Source organism: Pelobates fuscus, chromosome 1 (genome assembly GCF_036172605.1).
Source record: "Pelobates fuscus isolate aPelFus1 chromosome 1, aPelFus1.pri, whole genome shotgun sequence".
NCBI lineage: Eukaryota > Metazoa > Chordata > Amphibia > Anura > Pelobatidae > Pelobates > Pelobates fuscus.
The window spans coordinates 271,846,999-271,854,325 of NC_086317.1; the positions used below are offsets into that span (position 1 = coordinate 271,846,999).

Sequence of the window (7,327 nt, forward strand, 5' to 3'; positions counted from 1 at the left end):
CCTTTGGCTTCCTGCTGGGGATGCAGCTCTGGAACAGGTACATTCACACACATCTGGTGGGGGTGTCCATAAATACAGGCCTTTTGGTCCCAAGTTTTCAATGTCCTATATAGATTGTGTACCTTCTCAATCCCCAAAACAATACAAACCACAATATGGCTCTTGTTCCCGGAGGATTCTCCCTGTAACATCAGAGCTTTAGCATCACATATTCTCGCTCATCACTCTCCACTGGAAGAGCACTGCCAAGCCAACTTTCCGGAAGCAGAATATAGAGCAAATGTCCAGATACATATCTTTGTCCAGTAATTTAATGAAACAACTCCCCTCCCTCCCAAAATACCCTCAAAATGATTTACAGTCATGTAATCAAATATGTAAGCCCTCCAATAGATGACATTTGCCTTTCTAATTGAAAACTAAATGCTGTGTATTGTGAAAAATATTACTGTCCTCTCCTTTTTGATTTCTGTATCCCTCCTTTACATTTTTTTAATAATGTACAATTTTAAAAATTAAAAAAAAATTAATAAAGTATACAATGTATTTCAGGAAATAAATAGAAACAATTAGCCATATTTCAGGCTCAGCACCTATCGATGATCTACTTGTTCTTGGCTGCGAGTGGTTTGTGGCTAATCTTCTTCTTGGACTTGTTGTTCACCTTTGGAGGCTCAGGGTTGGCTTGCATGTGTCTTCCATAAAGATTTTTGTAGATCTTTGAATGGATATATTCAGAAACGTGAGACACTCCCTGTTGGAACTGATCAGCAATGGGTGTCACCCAGGGATTGTTCTCCACTTTAAATACCTGCTCTTGTCCAACGAAATTCAAATCTCCTATTTCCGGGGGCAGAACAGTTAATCTATTTCCTTGGGTGTGAAGTTCTTTAAAGGGAAACTTTAGTGCCAGGAAAACAAACTTGGACATCCAGCATCATTTAGGCGATCTAAAGTCGCTTTCCAGCCCGGAAGTCCCTCTGGTAGACAGCCACTAGAGGAGGAGTTAACCATAGCAGGTAATTGTTGCAGTTTATTAAAAACTACAATAATTACCTGCTCAGGGTTAAGGGTGATGGGGCATTGCACCCAGACCACTTCAGTGAGCTGAAATGGTCTGGGTGCCTACAGTGTCCCTTTAAGGTGTTTCAGTTCACTCATCTCTTTAGGTAACAATACAAGATCATTATTCCTAAGACTGATGATCTGCAACGTTGTGAGTTTCCCAATATCTGGCAGCAGGGTTTCAAAATTCTTATTTAGACAGCATGCAGGGTGGTTAGATAGAAGAACGTCCAGTTAAAGAACTCTTGTTTAAATTGTTGTTCGTCAAATAAAGAACTTCAAATCAAGAGCAGGCAATGTGTTCAACCTGTTAATGGCCAAATTAAGGTGTTTTTTGCAGGCTGCTAATCTGTGTTGGCAGTTCTTCAATCTGGTTGTTGAAACCGTTGTGAACTTCTAGATTCTTCAAATCAGCAATGTTTGGCGGGACGGCATCAGCTTGTTGTGGCTGAGAATCAGTTGAGTGATATGGGACAAGGTGAACAACCTTAAGACATTCAGCATATTAGGGATGCATCTCTCACACGTGTCCATATCGGTCACATTTTTCTCCCTGCTGTCCTACACTATCTTCTTCAATGATTTCAACATTTTGATTTCCAAGCCTTCAACTTATTGACACTCCACCTTAACCCTTTAACCCCTTAAGACCGGAGGGCGTACTATTACGTCCTTTTAAAAGCGGCTCTAAACGCCGCCGGACGTAATAGTACGCCCTCCGGTTTTTAGTAATTTACCCGGTCGCTGGCGGTCCCACGCCGGCGATCGCGGTTCGGGGGACTCCCAGGGAGCCCCCCGCGGCACGTCCGCCCTCCAGGAGCCCTCCCGGCCATGTGAGAGTGAGGTCCTTGCGAGGACCTCACAATCACATGGCCGGTATAGCTGCCTGCTGCATTGCCAGCAGGGGGACCAACTGTAATGACAGTTGGTCCCCCTGCTGGCTGAAAATCAAATATATATATGATCTAAGTATATATATACACATATATACACATACACCGTCTAGGTGTATTTTAATATTAATATATATATAATTATATATATATATTAATATCAAATTACACGTAGACTGATACTGATTAAATATATATATAATTATTGTTATATATATATATATTTATAAATAATATAAAAAAAATTAATATGTAAATACGTAAAAAAATTAAATAAAAAAAATAATTAAAAATAAAATATTAAAAAATATATAGATGTGTTTTATTTCGTTCTAACTGTATTCTGATATTAATATATATATATTTATATCAAAATACACTTATAACGAAATAATATATATATCTATATACATAAATATATACGTATATATCACTATATATATATACCTATATATAAATAAAAATATTAAAAAAAAAATATATATATATATATATATACACATATGTATATATATATACATATATTAATTCTACACATATATTTATGTAATAATTTTACATAATTAGGTATCCTAATTAATTACAATTAGCGGGACCTGCCTGACCACCCATGCCGAAAGTATAGGGAATTTAATTTGCTAGCACTATATTTAACCCTATAACTTTCCAAGACACCATAAAACCTGTACATGGGGGGTACTGTTTTACTCGGGAGACTTCGCTGAACACAAATATTAGTGTTTCAAAAAAGTAAAATGTATTACAACCATGATATCGCCAGTAAAAGTGACGTTTTTTGCATTTTTCACGCACAAACAGCACTTACAGGGACGATATTATTGCTGCAATACTTTTTACTGTTTTGAAACACAAATATTTGTGTTCAGCGAAGTCTCCTGAGTACAACAGTACCCCTCATGTACAGGTTTTATGGTGTTTTCAAAAATTACAGCGTCAAATATAAGGCTTGTGTTTAATTTTTTTCACATTAAAATTCGCCAGATTGCTTACATTGCCTTTATGACCCTATGGTAGCCCAAGAATGAAAATTACCCCTATGATGGCATACCATTTGCAATAGTAGACAACCAAAGGTATTGCAAATGGGGTATGTCCAGTCTTTTTTAGTAGCCACTTAGTCACAAACACTGGCCAAAATTGGCGTTTTTTGCATTTTTCACACACAAACAAATACAAACGCTAACTTTGGCCAGTGTTTGTGACCAAATGGCTACTAAAAAAGACTGGACATCGCTTATTTGCAATACCTTGGGTCGTCTACTATTGCAAATGGTATGCCATTATGGGTGTAAATTTATTTCCTGGGCTACTATACAGTCTCAAAGGCAACGTAACCAATCTGGCGAATTTCAATTTCAAATGTAACACGCTATATTTGACCCTGTAACTTCCCAAACCACCATAAAACCTGTACATAGGGGGTACTGTTTTACACGTGAGACTTTGCTGAATACAAATATGTGTATTTTATTGCAGTAAAAGCAAACAGTATTATGACATTGACAGTTAAAATGTCATGTAGAACGAAAAAAATAAATTATTTTCTCCCATTTTTTTCATATTAAATTATGTTTCATAGCTAAATATTTGATATTAAATGAAAGCCCTGTTTCCCCTGAATAAAATGATATATAATAAGGGGGGTGCATTTAATATGAAAGAGGTGAATTACGGTTGGACAGACATATAGTGCAAATGCCAGGTTTTGTTTACGTTTTGTTTCGTTCACAACTTGTACATTTGGCTGCGGTGTTAAGGGGTTAAACACCTGAAAGAACTGTAATGGTAAACACATGCGTTTTAACCTCTGTCCCCTCCTGCTCCTGGGTGGACCCAGCAGAGACTTTTCATTTATTTTTCATGTTTCATTTTATAACTTTTATATCTGTCAGTGCCTCTCACTGTGAAAGCGTAACAGCTTGAGTTTAAGATGACATTGGAACCAACAGTAGCCCAAAAAGAAGACCTCATGGGTGTTTCTTTTGAAATGCTAATAGATCTAGCAGATACTACCATAGGAAAGCATTGGGTGGCTAGTGTGCATGTGGGACAAAACGCTGCACTTCACCAATCAGTCTCTTTGAGACCATCTGATAGAAATAGCAGAGTTTTACAGCCACTAGAGGCACTTCATAACAGTGTGCTTTCTGTAGAATTGCAATGTTTTCAACTGCCTTGTTAAAGCCTTGTACACCTGGCTAATCCTTCCTCACTGTGGAAGCGAGACATGTCGAAGCCAGGAGAGCTCTGGATCCCCAACATCAGGTGCAAAACCATTTAAGACTGTGTCCAGACACTCCTGGTACCCTTAACTTAAATGTACTTTAGTTGTTTTGGGGTAGGAGTGTTGCACAAAAAAAAAAGGAAAACCTTATAACATAAAAAAGAAATATGGGAACAGCACACCGTAATACATTTTGTTGTCTTATGGCACTCACTGTTTATTTATACTAATTTTCTTTACCCTAATTTGTGCACTTTAATGTATATGGCTTTAAAAGCCTCATATATTAAGTTGTTTACATTTATTTTACTGTGCTCTATCAAGCTTACATTCACTCAAGACCTGCATGCTAAGCCTATTCTACAGAACAAAACACCTCAGACTTTACTACTATAGAACTCCCACAACATTCTTGGCACAAGACACAAATTCTTAGCTTTACTATACACTGGGGACATAAAAGGCCTATAGTTTTCATTCTTTGTCTAGCTTACCTGTTTTCCTGTTTAACCTCCTACTGTTTGCCTTAAGCAGCAATGCTAACCTTCCTCTACCCACATACTAAATGATCCACTCTCAGACACCAGGGAATTTTGCCTTATGCCTCAGTAGTTCACTTTTACTGAATCATGGTAGGACATGTCCATTTAACCAGTGTCTTTTTTTTCCAAGTAATTCTACAACTATGTATTTCTCTACAGCAGTGGTTCCCAACCTTTATTTCACTTGAGTACCCCTTGGCAGCTCATTTCCATAAATTGTTCCCCCTATTAGCAAAATGTTTGTTATTAAAATAGTTGCTGTAATTTCAAATGTATATGCTTTTTTCTCTGCCCTAGATCCTCCTGTTTTTCTGCCCCTGGCTCTCCCTGCTTCTCCTCTGCCCCTGGCAGTTCCTGCTTCTCCTCTGCCCCTGGCAGTTCCTGCTTCTCCTCTGCCCCTGGCAGTTCCTGCTTCTCCTCTGCCCCTGGCAGTTCCTGCTTCTCCTCTGCCCCTGGCAGTTCCTGCTTCTCCTCTGCCCCTGGCAGTTCCTGCTTCTCCTCTGCCCCTGGCAGTTCCTGCTTCTCCTCTGCCCCTGGCAGTTCCTGCTTCTCCTCTGCCCCTGGCAGTTCCTGCTTCTCCTCTGCCCCTGGCAGTTCCTGCTTCTCCTCTGCCCCTGGCAGTTCCTGCTTCTCCTCTGCCCCTGGCAGTTCCTGCTTCTCCTCTGCCCCTGGCAGTTCCTGCTTCTCCTCTGCCCCTGGCAGTTCCTGCTTCTCCTCTGCCCCTGGCAGTTCCTGCTTCTCCTTTGCCCCTGGCAGTTCCTGCTTCTCCTTTGCCCCTGGCAATTCCTGCTTCTCCTTTGCCCCTGGCAATTCCTGCTTCTCCTTTGCCCCTGGCAATTCCTGCTTCTCCTTTGCCCCTGGCAATTCCTGCTTCTCCTTTGCCCCTGGCAATTCCTGCTTCTCATTTGCCCCTGGAAATTCCTGCTTCTCCTTTGCCCCTGGCAATTCCTGCTTCTCCTCTGCCCCAAGTAGTCCCTGCTTCTCCTCTGCCCCAAGTAGTCCCTGCTTCTCATCTGCCCCAAGTAGTCCCTGCTTCTCATCTGCCCCAAGTAGTCCCTGCTTCTCATCTGCCCCAAGTAGTCTCTGCTTCTCCTCTGCCCCAGGCACTCCCTGCTTCTCCTCTGTCCCAGGCTCCCCCTGCTTCTCCTCTGTCCCAGGCTCCCCCTGCTTCTCCTCTGTCCCAGGCTCCCCCTGCTTCTCCTCTGTCCCAGGCTCTCCCTGCTTCTCCTCTGTCCCAGGCTCTCCCTGCTTCTCCTCTGTCCCAGGCTCTCCCTGCTTCTCCTCTGCCCCAGGCTCTCCCTGCTTCTCCTCTGCCCCAGGCTCTCCCTGCTTCTCCTCTGCCCCAGGCTCTCCCTGCTTCTCCTCTGCCCCAGGCTCTCCCTGCTTCTCCTCTGCCCCAGGCTCTCCCTGCTTCTCCTCTGCCCCAGGCTCTCCCTGCTTCTCCCCTGCCCCAGGCTCTTCCTGCTTCTCCCCTGCCCCAGGCTCTCCCTGCTTCTCCCCTGCCCCAGGCTCTCCCTGCTTCTCCCCTGCCCCAGGCTCTCCCTGCTTCTCCCCTGCCCCAGGCTCTCCCTGCTTCTCCCCTGCCCCAGGCTCTCCCTGCTTCTCCCCTGCCCCAGGCTCTCCCTGCTTCTCCCCTGCCCCAGGCTCTCCCTGCTTCTCCCCTGCCCCAGGCTCTCCCTGCTTCTCCCCTGCCCCAGGCTCTCCCTGCTTCTCCTCTGCCCCAGGCTCTCCCTGCTTCTCCCCTGCCCCAGGCTCTCCCTGCTTCTCCCCTGCCCCAGGCTCTCCCTGCTTCTCCCCTGCCCCAGGCTCTCCCTGCTTCTCCCCTGCCCCAGGCTCTCCCTGCTTCTCCTCTGCCCCAGGCTCTCCCTGCTTCTCCTCTGCCCCAGGCTCTCCCTGCTTCTCCTCTGCCCCAGGCTCTCCCTGCTTCTCCTCTGCCCCAGGCTCTCCCTGCTTCTCCCCTGCCCCAGGCTCTCCCTGCTTCTCCCCTGCCCCAGGCTCTCCCTGCTTCTCCCCTGCCCCAGGCTCTCCCTGCTTCTCCCCTGCCCCAGGCTCTCCCTGCTTCTCCCCTGCCCCAGGCTCTCCCTGCCCCAGGCTCTCCCTGCTTCTCCCCTGCCCCAGGCTCTCCCTGCTTCTCCCCTGCCCCAGGCTCTCCCTGCTTCTCCCCTGCCCCAGGCTCTCCCTGCTTCTCCCCTGCCCCAGGCTCTCCCTGCTTCTCCCCTGCCCCAGGCTCTCCCTGCTTCTCCCCTGCCCCAGGCTCTCCCTGCTTCTCCCCTGCCCCAGGCTCTCCCTGCTTCTCCCCTGCCCCAGGCTCTCCCTGCTTCTCCCCTGCCCCAGGCTCTCCCTGCTTCTCCCCTGCCCCAGGCTCTCCCTGCTTCTCCCCTGCCCCAGGCTCTCCCTGCTTCTCCCCTGCCCCAGGCTCTCCCTGCTTCTCCCCTGCCCCAGGCTCTCCCTGCTTCTCCCCTGCCCCAGGCTCTCCCTGCTTCTCCCCTGCCCCAGGCTCTCCCTGCTTCTCCCCTGCCCCAGGCTCTCCCTGCTTCTCCCCTGCCCCAGGCTCTCCCTGCTTCTCCCCTGCCCCAGGCTCT

The 7,327-nt window shown here is 46.1% G+C and overlaps 1 protein-coding gene and 1 pseudogene across 1 annotated transcript in view; one reads left to right on the plus strand and one right to left on the minus strand.

The window, feature by feature from the left end:
- The window catches only part of LOC134612877 (S-adenosyl-L-methionine-dependent tRNA 4-demethylwyosine synthase TYW1-like), a 216,586-nt gene that overhangs the window by 101,848 nt on the left and 107,411 nt on the right, over positions 1-7,327 (plus strand). The window lies entirely within an intron of this gene.
- On the minus strand, positions 542-1,656 carry LOC134593719 (ras suppressor protein 1-like; annotated as a pseudogene).